This window comes from Anolis sagrei, chromosome 2 (genome assembly GCF_037176765.1).
Source record: "Anolis sagrei isolate rAnoSag1 chromosome 2, rAnoSag1.mat, whole genome shotgun sequence".
In the NCBI taxonomy this organism is placed as follows: domain Eukaryota; kingdom Metazoa; phylum Chordata; class Lepidosauria; order Squamata; family Dactyloidae; genus Anolis; species Anolis sagrei.
In genome coordinates this window covers 54,555,414-54,570,742 of record NC_090022.1, presented here as the reverse complement: position 1 = coordinate 54,570,742, position 15,329 = coordinate 54,555,414, and the positions used below count along the sequence as shown (strand labels likewise).

The following is a 15,329-nucleotide window of genomic DNA, read 5'->3' as shown; positions in this document are numbered from 1 at the left end:
TGTATATATATATATACTGTATATGCACGTCACTCTCTGTGTATATATATATATGTATATGTGTGTATGTCTCTGTGTGTATATATATATACTGTATATGTGTGTCACTCTCTGTATGTATACATATATGTATATGTGTGTATATCTGTATGTGAACATATATATGCGAGTGAATCCAGCAAAGACGGAGATCCTATGGCTGGGTCAACCCAGCAGTGGGTTGACCCATCCAGCTGCCTACCCTGTATGGCGAGGCGCTACGCCCATCATAATTGGTAAAGAGTCTGGGAGTCCTTTTGGACCCTCTGCTGACGATGGAGGCCCAGGTCTCCGCCGTTAGCAGAACTGCCTTTTTTCATCTGCGGCGGGATAGACGGCTGGCCCCCTACCTGTCCAGGGACGACCTAGCTATGGTGATCCAGGCTACGGTCATCTCAAGACTGGACTACTGTAACGCCCTCTACATTGGCCTTCCTCTGTCGGTGATCCGGAAGCTCAAGTTGGTACAAAATGCAGCTGCTCAGCTTCTTGCGGGAATTCCGATGAGATGCCACATCACACCAATCTTACTACAGCTGCATTGGTTACCAATTGAGCACCGAATCACTTTCAAAGTGATGGTACTCACCTTTAAGACCTTGCATGGTCTGGGGCCGATGTACCTGAGAGACCGCCTCACCCCCTACCAACCCCAGAGATCTCTCCATTCTGAGGACCAAGATCTATTGGAAATTCCCAGTGTCAAGACTTTGCGTCTAACAGCAACCAGACGCAGTCTTCACAGCAGTGGCACCATCACTCTGGAATACTCTGCCACCTGAAGTCCGTGCCCTGCGGGACTTACCAGCTTTCCACAGGGCATGTAAGACATACCTGTTTTGACAGGCCTTTGATCTCTGACATTGTTGTTTTAAATTGTTTTTAAATTGTGTTAGAATTTAGCCTGTTCTTGTAAGCCGCTCCGCGCCCCAGGGAAGTGGCGGCATATAAGTTTGAATTATAAATAAATTATATATATATAGAGAGAGAGAGAGAGAGAGAGAGAGAGAAGGAGCTGGGGGTGGCGACGGCCGACAGGGAGCTCTGGCGGGGGCTGGTCCATGAGGTCACGAAGAGTCGGAGACGACTGAACGAACGAATGTACAACAACAGAGAGAGAGAGCACCTACCCTTCCCTATAACAGTGCCCCCCTTTCCCCAGACTCGGCACGGCTTGCCCCCTTTAAGGCCTCCCGGCTGGCGTTGCCCCTTTAAGAGTACGCCGCCCTGCCTCCCTCCCTCTTCTTCCCCTGCTCTTCCAATGGGCTGCTCGGCGCAGGTACGGGCGCCCTCTAGAGGCGAAAGGCCCGCAGCGCCGAGGCGGAGCGGCTGCAGCAGCGGCAGCGTCAATCGCAGCAGCAGCAGGAGAAGCAGCAGCAGCGCCCTCCCTCCCTCCCTCCCTCCTGGCCGCGCGTGTCTCCGCCTGCTTCTCTCTCTCTCTCTCTCTCTCTCTTTGCGCGCGAGGCGGGCGCCCCCAGGACGGGCATTCCTGCTTCCTTCCTTCTCTCCTTCCTTGTGGATGCTGCGGGGCGAGAGAGAGGCACCGAGGAGCCCCGCGTGCCCACCGGGGCCAGGATGGCGAGGAGCCCGGGTCCCAGGCTGTAAGTCTCGCCGCCCAACTTTCCCTCTCTCTCTCTTTCTTTCCTTGGGCTGGGAAGAAGCAGCCGGGATTGCGCAGAGAAGGGAGGAGAAGCGGGCAAGAACGTGGCCGGAGGACGGAGCCCAGTGCCTTTCCCTTCCTTTCCCCTCGCCTCCTTCCCTCCCTTCCTTTCCCCTTCTCTCCCTCCGCACCCGACTCTTTCTTTCCTTTGTCCAGCTTGGCTCCGGAATAGTTGGGAGAGGGGGAGAGAGAGAGAGAGAGAGGTCCAGCCCTGCTTGCCTTTGCTGATGTCCAGCCTTTGCTTGGCTGGAGAGGGAGGGAGGGAGGCGAGGATTGCTTTTGGTGTTGTCCAAGGCTTTCATGGCCGGAATCACTAGGTTGCTGTAAGTTTTCCGGGCTGGATGGCCATGTTCTCCTGACGTTTCGCCTGCATCCTCAGGGGTTGTGAGGTCTGACTTCTCTCTGAGTGGCAAGCGGGGTCGAAGAGCGGAGTTTGCCGTTTGGGTGTGAGTGTGTGTGTGTATTTGCGTGGCTGGCTCTACACTGGCCCTCTAATGCGGATCCAAACTGCATTGTGTGGCACTCTAGATCTTGGATTGTGAGTGTGTTGGGAGGATCATAAAGTCAGGAAAAGGAGAGATCGAGAGAGAGATCCGCGTGGACTGGGGCAGAGGCTCCCCGCTTGGCCAAAAGGGCGAGAGAAAGGGAAGAGGAAGCTGCATTCCTTTGGAAGCCGGGCGCCTCTTTCCCTCGTGGAAAAAAGAAAGAAAAGAACAACCCTCCCTTTCCCGAGGAAGCAGCCAGCCTTGGAGAGAGAGAGAAAGAAGAGAAGAGAAGAGAAGAAGGGCTTTGGCTCCGATTCCACAGGAAGAGAAGCGGGAAATCAGGGCGTGTGTCGCCGCCTTTGCATCCGCGTGGAAAGAGCTGGGAAGGCGAGCCGCGTGGGAAGGGAAGAGGAGGGCGAGGGGACCTCCTGCTCGGAAAGCGCGCAGGGACCGTCCACAGATGGAGAACAGAGGCGGATCGACCCCACTTTGAGGTGCCCCCTTGGCTCCATGCGGTGGAATCCCCGGGCTTTGCAGTTTGGGGCGCTCTTTTGTCAGAGACCTTGCAGTGATGCCCCCCAAATGCATTCATTCATTCCTTCTCCAGGGGGGAGAGAGAGGCCCCCAAAGGACAAGAAGGAAGAAGGACCGCCTCCTCATTCTCTTCTTCCTCCATGTCCGCCCCAGAGAAGGGAGATGTGGTGGAAGGGAGGCGGGACCGCCTGCCACAGGCTGCCTTCCCTTCCTTCCTTCTCTCCTTCCTTCCTTCCCTCCTCCTCCTTTCCATCCTCCCCCTTCCTTTTCCCTCCCTCCCTTCTCCTTCCTTCCTTCCCCTTCCTTCCTTCTTCTGTAGTTCTTCTTCCCTTCCTTCCCTTTTCCTTCCTTTCCCCCTCCCTCTCCTTCCCATCCTTCTCCCTCTCTCCCTTCCCCTTTCCTACTCCCTTCCTTCCTCTTTCCTTCCTTCCCCCTTCCTTCTCCCTCCCTCCCTCCCTTCCTTCTTCTGCAGTCCTTCCTCCCTCCCTTCCCCTTTCCTTCCTTCTTCCTTCCCTCTCCCTCCCTTCCTTCCCCTTTCTTTCCTTCTTCCTTCCCTCTCCCTCCCTTCCTTCCCCTTTCCTTCCTTTCACCTTCCTTCTCCTTCCCTCCCTCCCTCCCTCCCTCCCCCTTTCCTTCTCCCTTCCCTCCCCTTCCTTTCCTTCCCCCTTCCTTCTCCCTCCCTCCCTCCCTCCTTTCTTCCTTCTCCCTCCCTCCCTTTCTTCTTTCCTTCTTCTGCAGGCCTTCCTCCCTTCTTTTCCCTTCCTTCTCCCTCCCTCCCCCCTTCCTTCCTCCTTCCTTCCTTCCTTCCTTCTCCTCCCTTCTCTTCTCCCTTCTCTTCTCCCTTCCTTCTTTCCTTCCTTCTTCTGAAGTCCTTCCTTCTTTCCTCCCTCCCTCCCTCCCTCTTCCTTCCCCCTTCTTCCGCAGTCCATCCTTCCTCCCTCTCGCCTGCTTTGACGTGGGGTTTGGCCAGGAGGGGATTCTGCTCTGGAATCCAGATTCTTGCCAGCCTCCGCCTCTTCCTATTCTCTCTTTCTCTCTCTCTCTCAAGGGTTTGGTCACCGAGGAAGGAGGGAGAGTGGCTTGGAGGGTGTGCTCTGTTTTGCCCCCTTGCCTCCCCCAGAATGACTCCACATGCCACATTTGCACCAACTGGGCACCTGAGTTGGATGCCACTGCTTCTCCACACACAGACATCAATCCTTAGAGGGAATTAGAAAGGAGGGTGCACTTGGATCGGAGGCACCCCAGGCCCAGTGGATGTAACCCCCCCTCCCAGTCTCCGAGACCGATGTGACAACCTGTACCCCCCTTTTACCCCCTCTGCCTATCCCAGGTCAGTTCTCTCTCTTTTGTCCACCCTGCCAGGCCCTGAGACAGATCTGACAATCTGGACCTCTCCCTTTCCCCTGTCTTTTTCACCTGACTTGCCCAGTGGCTCCCCTTTTTATCCCAAATCAGTCTCCCCCCCCCCCCTTCGCAAATCACCCAGAGTTGGAGAACTTTGCCTGGGCGTGCAGAAGCTCCCCAGGTGCCTCCCCATCAGAGAAGTCTCTCATTGGCAGTCTCTCCCTAAATAAGAGGGGTCCTGGCAGACCTTTCCGCCTCGGAGCTGTGCCCCGATTGATTTCTGTCCAACCTGTTGGAGAGTTCCCCTCTTCATAGACTCATAGAAGCATGAAAAGAGACCCCAAGGGCCATCCAGTCCAACCCCATCTTTTTTTTCCATTTCAAAAAACTGCAAGTCTCTTCTGGTGTTAGACACTTGGCAGTCTGCAAGGATGTTGCCCAAAGGACATCTGGGTGTTTTACCGTCCTGTGGGAGGCTTCTTTCATGTCCCCACATGGGAAGCTGGAGCTGACAGATGAGAACCCTTCCTTCTCTCTCCCTTCCTTCCCCTTTCCTTCCTTCCTTCCCCCTTCCTTCCTTCCTTCCCTCCCACCCTCCCTCCCTCTCCATCCCTCCCTCCCTCTCCATCCCTCCCTCCCTCCCTTCGCCCTCCCTCCCTTCCCCTTTCCTTCCTTCTCCCTCCCTCCCTCCCTCCCTCCCTCCCTTCCTTCTCCCTTCCTTATTTCCCAGATATTTTGCTATCCTTTGGGATCTTCTCTCATGTCCTCATGTGGGAAGCTGGAGTTGACAGATGGGAGCTCACCCTGCTCCCTGGATTCGAACCACCAACTTTTCAGTCAACAGTCTTGCTGGCAGAAGGGTTGAACCCAGTGCACCCCTGGGGGCTTCTAATCCCATCCTTCCATGCAGAAGACACACAATCAAAGCACCCAGGTCTTCTTCCTAATGTATAGGTGGAATCTGTTTTCCCCTCCCTGCCCTCTTTTTGAGGGGAAACTGCTGTTGCCGCCTTGCATTGGCTTGCTTTTTGGCTGAACCAACTCACCACCTTTCTTTCCCTTTCTGGTATTTGGGGCTCTGGTTGGAATTGGGGTGGTGGCTGCTTGGGAAAGGGGAGCCTGATGAGTACAATAGTGCCCCCCCATCCCCCCTATTTTATCCCGCCTCTCTCCCTCGTATAGGGACTCAAGGCTGCTAACGGCAAACATGACACAATACAATTCAATCAGAGCCAGTGCATTAAAATACAAATGCAAAAATGTTTTTTTTTTTAAAAAACGGCTCCGTCTTTTGTGTCGTGGGATCTGTCCCCATTCAGTCACACAGAGGAAGAGGGAGGGAGCTTGCGTGGCACCGGCAACGGTGTGCAGATTTCTGCACAGTGCCTGGATGAAACACAGAGTGCCATCGGAAGGGTTATTCATTCATGAATTATTCTCGCTGATTACGCCGTAGTTTAGGAGAAGGGTTCGGATGCTGTGCCACCCAACAGCAAGCCTCCTTGCGCAGATGATTAAATATAGCGCTACGGAGGGAATAAAAGAGGCTGTGGAGTGTGTGTGCGCGTGTGTGTAGGTGGTTAGTCATAATGCATATGGATAAGCTTCCCAGGTAAACAAATGGGTGATTGTAAACCATTCGGAACCCTTTTCGGAAAGGCAGGGCACATGTCTAAATAACTAATAAATATTTCACATTAAAAGAAAAGAGAGAACGAAAGACATTAATGCGGAGTGTAGCCAAACCAGCTCTCGCTTGCTGTGTTTGCCTTTCAGAATTGCTTTCCTGGAATCACTGTGCTAGTAATTGTGGCATGGTATGTGCAGTATGGGAAAGAGAGAGAGGTGTAGATATGACATCTGTGGTTAATACACACAGGTGTGGCTCTGATATGTTTGAATGGAGGGCTTTGCTTTGCATGCCTTTGGATGTGAATTGGGTCTTGTTGATAAAGGAATTTTTGATCCCCCCACTCCATTTAATTTCAATATATATGCCTTCCGCCCATTGAAACTGCCTCATCACCATAGCAGTGTGCTTATACATTCAGACTGAGGCGGCACTCCTGTGTGCAGTTACCTGAACGCTCGGTGGAGCTTTCTTTCTGAATAGACAGCTTTCGGATTGTACTGTGGGCTTTAGATTTGGAAGGCTTGTGGGGCAAAGGGGTATAATTTACATGCAATTAGGGATTGGGTAAACGAGAGAAAGGCACAGCATTTAACCTCCCAAGTTAAAGCTCCCATTTCTCCCCCTGACCACATGCTTTGAAGTGCATCCTCTTCAATATTCTACCAATTAGCATTTACAATCACCCTTTTAGAGACTCAGCAGGAAAGAAAAGTTCAGATTATGCCAGTGTTTCTCAACCTTCCTAATGCCATGACCCCTTAATACAGTTACTCAAGTTGGCGTGACCCCCAGCCATGAAATTATTTTCGTTGCTGCTTCCATAACTGTAATTTTGCTTCTGTTATGCTATGTTATGTTATGTAAATCTCTAATATAAAGGATGTATTTTCATTCACTGGACCAAATTTGGCACAAATACCCGATACACCCAAATTTAAATACTGGTGGGGTTGGAGGGAGGATTGATTTTGTCATTTGGGAGTTGTAGTTGCTGGGATTTATAGTTAACCTATAATCAAAGAGCATTCTGAACTCCACCAATGATGGCATTGAATCAAACTTGGCATACAGGACTCCCATGACCAACAGAAAATACTGGAAGGATTTGGTGGGTATTGACCTTGAGTTTTGGAGTTGTAGTTCACCTACATCCAGAGAACACTGTGGACTCAAACAACGATGGATCTGGACAAAACTTGGCACAGATACTCAGTATGCCCAAATGTGAACACTGGTGGAGGTTAAGGGAAATAGACATTGACATTTGGTAGTTGTAGTTGCTGGGATTTATAGTTCACCTAGAGTCAAAGAGCATTGTGAACCCCAGCAACAATAGAATTGGACCAAACTTCCCACACAGAACCCCCATGACCAACAGAAAACACTGTGTTTTCTGATGGTCTTTGGTGATCCCTCTGACACCGCCTCACACCCCCCCCCCCCCCCCCGGGGTCTCAACCCCCAGGTTGAGAACACTGGATTATGCAATGCCTTCAGGAAGCATTGTTCATCTTAAATCTGTAAGCAAGCAGGCTGCTTAGAATACAGTTGTTTATTGCCCTCTCGGTGGAATAAAAATGATTCCTCTGTTTTTTGCAAAGGGGTAGGGCTCTATGCAAAGGATGAGCACTAGCGATTGACCGCATCAAAGGTTATTCACTTGAAAACACCATTTCCCTCTGTATAGCATCTAATTGCTTCCTGAACAATCTCAAGGTCTTTTGTATGTACTCAGTGGGTAAAATGAGCGACTCAGTATCTCTCTCTCTCAAGATACTGGTGACCAAATTATTCTGAGTGAGGAAGTACAAAGAAAATTAGCAGGCCAAAAAGAACCTGCATGCAGGTCGAGGCAGATATAATGTCTTAAGTGGGTTGTAAAGAGTAGAGGGTTTTTTTTTTTAAATGCAGAATTCTTTGGTTCAGACTGTCTGCATAGTTCAATTTGTTTTGTATTAGTAAATTGCAGTGCTAGCAGCACTGAGACAATACAGAGTCTGTGTGGGTGGGTGGGAAGGAAGTTTGGATCTCAAATGTGTGATCGTGTAAGAGAGCAAGACGCTATGAAGAATGCGAGATGCTAATTTGCTGCATCCCATTCTGGAGCTGTCTTGTTATTTGGGCTCTTTCCAGGGCCTTCCTTTAACCCAAGTTGTCTGTTCGGATTAAAATCCCAGGCTGCATAATACATGTGTATATTCCTCTCTGGTAGGTTTTACAAAAAAACAGTAGCCAGAGGGTGAGTCTTGCCTTTCACAGTTGGATTACTGGGTGTTCCATCCTATTTATCTGATGCCATGGCAAGGTTTGTAAGGATGGTAGACAAAACATCCACTTCCCTTGTTTAAAGAGAATCTTGTTCATACTCGTGTTTAGATATGCCCAGTTTTTGATAGCATTTGTTTTTGTGGTCTGACTTATATGTTCTTTTGCCAATGCCATGAGTCCCATGCATTATGGGGAAGGGCCATTACCCCATACTAGAGCAATATGCAGTGCATACAAAAGGTCCCAGGTTCAATTCCTTACTTTTACTCATCTCAAGATTGTGGTTTGGGAAAGACACGCACACCATATTTTAGATATTGGGGAGCCACTGATGGTCGAAGTAGACATACTGGCCAAATGGAGGGTGGACAGTGTGGTTTAATAGTTTGAGTGTTGGACTAAGTCTCTGAGGACCCTTCCACACAGCCCTATATCCCAGAAAATCAAGGAAGAAAATCCCACAGTATCTGCTTTGAACTAGGTTATCTGAGTCTACTATGCCATACATTCTGGTTCAAAGCAGAAATTGTGGGATTTTGTGCCTTGATATTCTGGGATATAGGGCTGTGTGGGAGGGCCCTGAGCGACAACAGTTTGAATCCCTGTTCCATCATGAACATCACAGTCTTTTTCTCAGCCTCAGGGGGAGAAGAGCAAATCTTTGAGCAAATTTTGCCAAGAAAATCTTGTAATGGTTTCATCTTAGATACACCATAAGCCAAACATGACCTGAAGGCGGACAGTGACAACAACACAAAAGTGTGGCCAAAGCTATTTTTGTGGTCTCCACCGTTTCCCAATGTTTGGGTTAAAAAGGGGTTGTGTTTTCTGAGAGAGGAAATGCACTTTTCAGATAGGTCATGGGCTCTTCTGTACTATCCAGCATTAAATAATTTCAAAACTAGATCTGGATTTTTGGGTACTTTTGATTATACTTTTGTGTCTGTGCTTTGTCTGTTCATGTGCACAAGCGGGCAGGAAATTGTCCTCCAGTCTCACTGAAGTTTCTGTAGGAGCCCTCAGTGGCACAATGGGTTAAACTCTTGTGCTGGCAGGACAACTGACCGAAAGGTTGGCGGTTGGGGTGAGCTCCCACCTGTCAGCTCCAGCATCTCAAGTTACTCCTGACATGACCTCCCCCCCCAAAAAAAAACCCTTTGAAGTTACTAACCCTAATTCTGTATGGACTAATGGTTGTATCTAGTGTGAGCCTGTTTCATAATTTCAGAAAATTGTGTGTTTGTCTATATGCATTCATGTAGTCCATTGACTTATGGTGACCCCATGAATTGTATTAGGTTTTCTTAGGCAAGGAATGCTTGGTGGTTTTGCAAGTTCCATCCTCTAAAATATAGCCTACAGCACTTGGCATTCATTATTGGTCAACCATCCAAGTACAATCCAATGCTAACCCTGTTTTGCTTCAAATATCAGACTGGATTTGGTGCCCTAGAGGAATCAAAGCCTCTTTGAAATAAGATACTGACCTTTAAGGACCCCATTGTTCCAGATTTTAGCTCTGTTGATATAAACACACATTTGTGTGTGTGTTTATCAAAAGATAATTTGCCATTATTATCAAACCTGTATTCCTTACCAGGTCAAAGAATGTCACTGTTTTGAGAAAGCCAATTACCCTATCTATATTGATCTTGTGTATAAGTTGAAGGGAGGTTTTGGGGCCAAAATTATGGGTGTCGACAGGATCAATGATATGTCGAAGGTCACTCAATGGAATGGAAAGCAGCAGTGGGACTGGCCACCTCTATTTCCCGTCTACAGGCATTAAAAAATCCAGAAATTGTATCATGGCAGAGAGAATAGAGAGGGTCAGTGCTTTTTAAAGCTTCTCCTGGCATGGTCTAAGTACTTACCTTCTACTCAGAGAATGGGAAGGTTACTTTAAAAAAAGGAGTGGTAAGTTACAGTACTTACATTGACCCATGGATAAGTCAACCCATGTTTTTGGGGAATTTTTTTCCTAAAATTTTACACTTATAGACAGATGTATCCAGTACTACAGTTTAAAAAAAATCATCTTAAACTAATTTTCAACCTGATGGTTATATGTAAACATGTTTCATTGGTTGCAACAGTTTATAATTTCAAAAAAATATGGAATTATATTCATTATTCTTTTGTATTAAAGTTATTTCCTGTACATTGTTATTTTCTATAGCTAAATGTATTATTTTTGGTCATGATTTATTATTTACAGAATACTATTGGCATACATATATAATATTTACATCATGACTATATATCTATATATATTTCTTATAAGATTCTTACACAAAAGCTCAAGAAAATTCCATGATAAGGACACAGTTAATTGGTGTTAACTTGAAGACACATAACCATGGCACATCAATGACTTATTTGGCACACCGTAGATGTCTTTTGGGTCTTTCAGTTCCATGGATCAAGAGGGTTCCAACTTGGGGAAAACTTATTAAAACCCAATTATCCACTCAAACAGGCAGTATTCTAGATCCTGTATGCTTTCGCATGTGTGTGTTATTTGCCTTCAAATCACATGTCAATTTATGGTGACTTCATTTCAAAGGGTTTTTAAGGCAATGAGTACTCAAGAGGTAGTTCTCTATGAAATAGAGAATACAGGACCTAGTATTCATTGGTGGTCTCCCCTTCCAAGTACTAATCAGGTCTGTTTAGAGTCCCAAGTTTGGGTGGGATCTGGTGAGATTTTGTTTTACCATAGTTATATGTATATTATACAATTAATGTTGCTTCTTATGGTGAGACTTTAGGTTACAGGGTACGTTTGGTTTGCTGTTTGAAGGAAAGAGTTTCAGTCTGGGAGGAAGACAGTTATTTTTCCCCCAGTTGTTAGTATTTCTCATGAGTACAGTTGAGTTTAGTTACTGCGAGTTTGGACTATAAGCAACTTTAAGTTAACCAAAGTGTGCCTTCAAGTCTATTCCTACTTACTGTGTGCCTTCAAGTCTATTCCTACTTACTGTGACGCCAGTGTGATCTTATCACAGGGTTGTCTTTTCAAGATTTATTCAGTGGAGTTTGGCTTTGCCTTCCTCTTAGACTGAGAGAGTATAATTTGCCCAAGATCACCCAGTGTGTTTTCATGGTTGTGTGGGAATTTAAATTCTGTCCTTCAGAATTGTAGTCCAATGGTGAAATCACCATATCAGGTTGGCTCTCTTAACTTGAGCATATCTCTAGCTCAGTGGTTCTAATCCTGTGGGTCTCCAGATGTTTTGGACTTCAACTCCCAGAAATCCTAATAGCTGGTAAACTGGATGGGATTTCTAAGAGTTGTAGGTCAAAACATCCGGGGGCCCAAAGGTTGAGAACCACTGCTCTAGCTTAAAACTCCATGGCAGCAGCTTTCTGAGAGCTTTTCTTTCTTCAAAAGTTGTGGTTGGTTGTGCTGGTGGACATCTTACAACAAAGAAGATAGCACAAGACCAGTGATTTTCAACCTTCCTAATGCTGCAACTCCTTAATACATTTCCTCATGTTGTGGTGACCCCCCATCCATAAAATTATTTTTGTTGCTACTTCCACAGCTGTAATTTTGCTACTGTTATGAATTGTAATGTAAATATCTGATATCCAGTGTGTATTTTCATTCACTGGACCAAATTTGGCACAAATACCCAATACCACCAAATTTGAATACTGGTGGGGTTGGGGGGATTCATTTTGTAATTTGGGAGTTGTCGTTGCTGGGATTTATAGTCAACCTACAATCAAAGAGCATTCTGAATTCCAGCAGTGATGGAATTGAACCAAACTTGGCACACAGAACTCCTATGACCAACAGAAAATACTGGAAGGGTTTAGTAGGCATTGACTGTGAGATTTGGAGTTGTAATTCACCAACATCCAAAGAGCACTGTGAATTCAAGCCATGATGGATCTGGACCAACCTTGGCACATATCCTCAATATGTCTAAATGTGAACATTGGTGGAGTTTGGAGAAAATAGACCTTGACATTTGGGAGTTGTAGTTGCTGGGATTTATAGTTCACCTACAATCAAAGAGCATTGTGAACCTCACCAACGATAGGATTGGGCCAAACATCCCACACAGAAACCCCATGACCAAGAGAAAATACTGTGTTTTTCAGTGGTCTTTGGTGATCCCTCTGACACCCCCTTGCAACCCCCCCCCTCCAGGGGACCTGACCCCCAGGTTGAGAAATGATGCCCTAGATTTTTATCTTCCCGTTCTCTGCCCCAAAGTTATCCTTCCTGGGACCAGTGCATGAGAACAGAATCCAGGCTAAACTTCTGAAGATTAAAGCCAAACCTATCTCCTTATCCATGGACTGAAGCTTTTGTTCTGTCAAAAGCAGAAACCGAGCTTGTTTGGGTGGAGGAGGGGGATAGCCAGGAAAAACAAAACCCTCCTAATGAACGTGTTGGGAGGAAAGGCAGACGAGGGCTTAGGGCTGTTGCTGCTTAATGTTTAACCAAGCGCAACAGCTTAAATGCTACCCTGTCTGCTGGTGTGTGTGTGTGTGTTTGTCCCTCTCCTCCCTGCTGTTACCCAGACCCCCAAACAAACAGCTTGACCTTCTTCCCCTCTCCAAAAAAGGAAAGTTGGAGCAAGAATGGAAATGAGCACTAGATCCTTTATGAGATCTAAGTTCTTTTTGGGTGCTGGAGGCTCTGGATTGTAAACTAACGCCAGATGCTGCATTGATTTCTATCCTTGGCTGCTTGGGGTCAGTAATAGGCTCAGCATCTTCCTGAATGGAAGGTTTTCTGTTGAGGAGTCCCACTGTTTGTTTCTTTTGTAAACAAATCTCTCTCCCCCCCCCCCCCCTTGGTCTGAGTCCTGCTTCCAGGATGCAGTTATTGGTCTTGCATCTGATTCAATTTATTTTGAACCACATCACTATCCTTAACAGTCTCTTTTATAATAAAACAAATGCACATAGAGGCCCAGAGGCACTAATTCCCTGAGATGCTTATATCAAGCCGATACCCATTGAAATCTAGCTACCCTTCAGTACATGTACGGTTATCCTCATAACACCCCTGACAGATAGCACTGTGTTATTATCCTTTTTTAAAATTGTGAAGTGAGGCAAAACTGTGTTTCTTTACCTTACTGGAATGTTTTGGGGACAAGCTGTAAAATTACACCTACACCCACATGAAATGTATGCATTTCTATAGATGTGACCCTGTCTTCAGGCCCATTCACATTTTATCCAAGAAGTCTCCAAATGTTCAACAACCCTTTTGCTGTAGCATTGTAATATGCAGGTGGGATTTGACCAGGGCAATGCCGATAATCAGTAGCAGGTAAAAATTGGATTGAGCCATGCTGAGTCCTTGGCTACGACTATAGATGTTCTGTCTGTTGGGCTGCTTTTCATGCCTGGTTGGAAGAACCGATGTAGTATTTGCATATTTCTGCGTATGTACTGGAAGCATATTTCACCAAGAGCTCAAATGTCTTCACTAGGTCCCTGTTGACTTACCAAAGAGACAGAAGAATGCTCCACCCAGGAGCCTTCTGTTATTATATCCAGGGCTGATCCCACACTTTCCAACTTGGCTTTGTTTGCTGGTGGTACACATTCGTTTTCTGCCACAGACAAAAGTGTGAATGATGGGTGTCAACTGGGGCTGTCAGGTATACATACATGGTTGTTTAGGAACATGTGTCTGTTCATACCCCATGCTTACTGTAGGAAAATGCTGTGGTTTTAGTATCCTTGATGGCTGCATAAAAATATGAAGCTCATCTAAGATGAAGCAATATTTCTTTTTTGTGTCCCTAGGTTATTTCATCATCTGGTGTAGAATGTGTCATAGTATGTGTGTCTAAGAAACACATAGAACTCAACTGTGGACTGATTGCACCTTGTTTGTGGTGTCAGTGGCAGCCCTAAATACTTGTTATGCTTTTTCTTTTAACCTAACTTCCTTTAAAGGTTTGTTTTGAAGCCAAAATGTCACTTTCTTTGGCCCTTGGAAAAATAGGCATAAGACAAAATGAAAGAAAGAGATGTTATTAAAACTGTCTAAAGCTGTGGTTCCCAACCTGTGGTCTGTGGACCACCAGTGGTCCGCAAGAACTAAACTATGGTCTGCAGTCTCACCATTACTACACAGTTGCAATGAGAGCGACTGGTCTTGTGAAACCCTTTTATAGTGCCAAGACTTATTGAATACGGCTTTCTGTGTGCTAGCAGATGGTGGCTACTGGACGGCATATGTTCTGTATCAGAAACTAGAGCTTATGTGGTCTATCCAATGCAGTTTTCTGAATTGGCACCTCAAATAACCAAACTAAATCTAAAGTTGGCCAAAAACCAATTCGTAACCCTTTTGGTACTAATTTTGGAGAGTGGTCCCTGGTCAAAAAAACGTTGTGAACCACTGGTTTAAAGTCTTGTGGATTTAGGAACCCTCTGCTTCTCTGGTTAGTGTAAGATTGGACTGGATGGTTGGTCTCTTCATAGCATTTAAAACTTAATACGAATTCTTTAATGAAAGGAATGGTAATGTTGGCCAAGTTACTGAAATAAAAATGTCATTACCAACAGCAAAAGCTATTGAGAGAAGCGGTTGTTCTCTGTGGGAGGAATTATTCCCTGTTATTGTTGCAGCTATTGAGAATGTCTTGTTTGTGCCTTATCTCTTAATGTCATAAACTGTGTCTGTGTTATAGGTCGACACACAACAAAGGTTTTCCTCCTGATCTTAGGGAGTATCCATGATGGCACTGGACAAGGCAGTTCCTTAGGTGTTCTGAATCCAAGCAATTTCAGATTGACACCGTGACACTAACACTGTGACACTGACACAAAAAGCAAATTGATAGCCAGTGCAATGCAGGTATCTCAATATATAGGTTTAAGGTGCTCCCATGGGTGTATGACTGCAGCCATCTTTCCAGCCTCAAATCTGGACAATAATACAGCTTCCACCTTCAAAGGTATTCCTTTGAGTAGAATGTGTTACAGGAATTCAGCCTGAATGAACCCAAAGCATACATAGCTGCAACAATTATTTATTTACCGCATTTTTATCCCGTTCTTTTGATCCCGAAGGCAACTCAGGTGTTTGACTTCTTTAGCAATTGGCACAACTGAGACATGGCTACTAATGCTATAATCCAGTTGCAAAGCAGAATCCAGTAACATAACCAATCACAGAACTGATCTTTCAAAGGGAGGAAAAACACATCCCAGACAAATTGAATTCTGCAGCCGGTTTCTCTAAGAGTACAGTTTGTCTACGTAATACCAATTTTGCCATGCGATATGTACCTGTTGGTAATATTTGAGATACTATCTCAGCTTGACAGGAAGGAATAGTGAGACATGATTCATCTGTCGCTGCCTCACATGAAAGGCA

General features: G+C 46.1%; 1 protein-coding gene across 5 annotated transcripts in view; it reads left to right on the top strand.

The window, feature by feature from the left end:
• The first annotated feature begins 1,404 nt into the window (after nt 1–1,404).
• The window catches only part of PLXNA1 (plexin A1), a 367,927-nt gene continuing 354,002 nt past the window's right edge, over nt 1,405–15,329 (top strand). For 3 of the 5 annotated variants that reach the window (XM_067463508.1, XM_067463507.1, XM_060766198.2), the window contains exon 1: nt 1,407–1,640. The gene's annotated coding sequence lies outside the window, so the exon portion shown is untranslated. Of the gene's footprint in view, nt 1,641–15,329 lie in introns of all 5 variants that reach the window. The other 2 variants (XM_067463505.1, XM_067463504.1) reach the window with 2 other exon arrangements.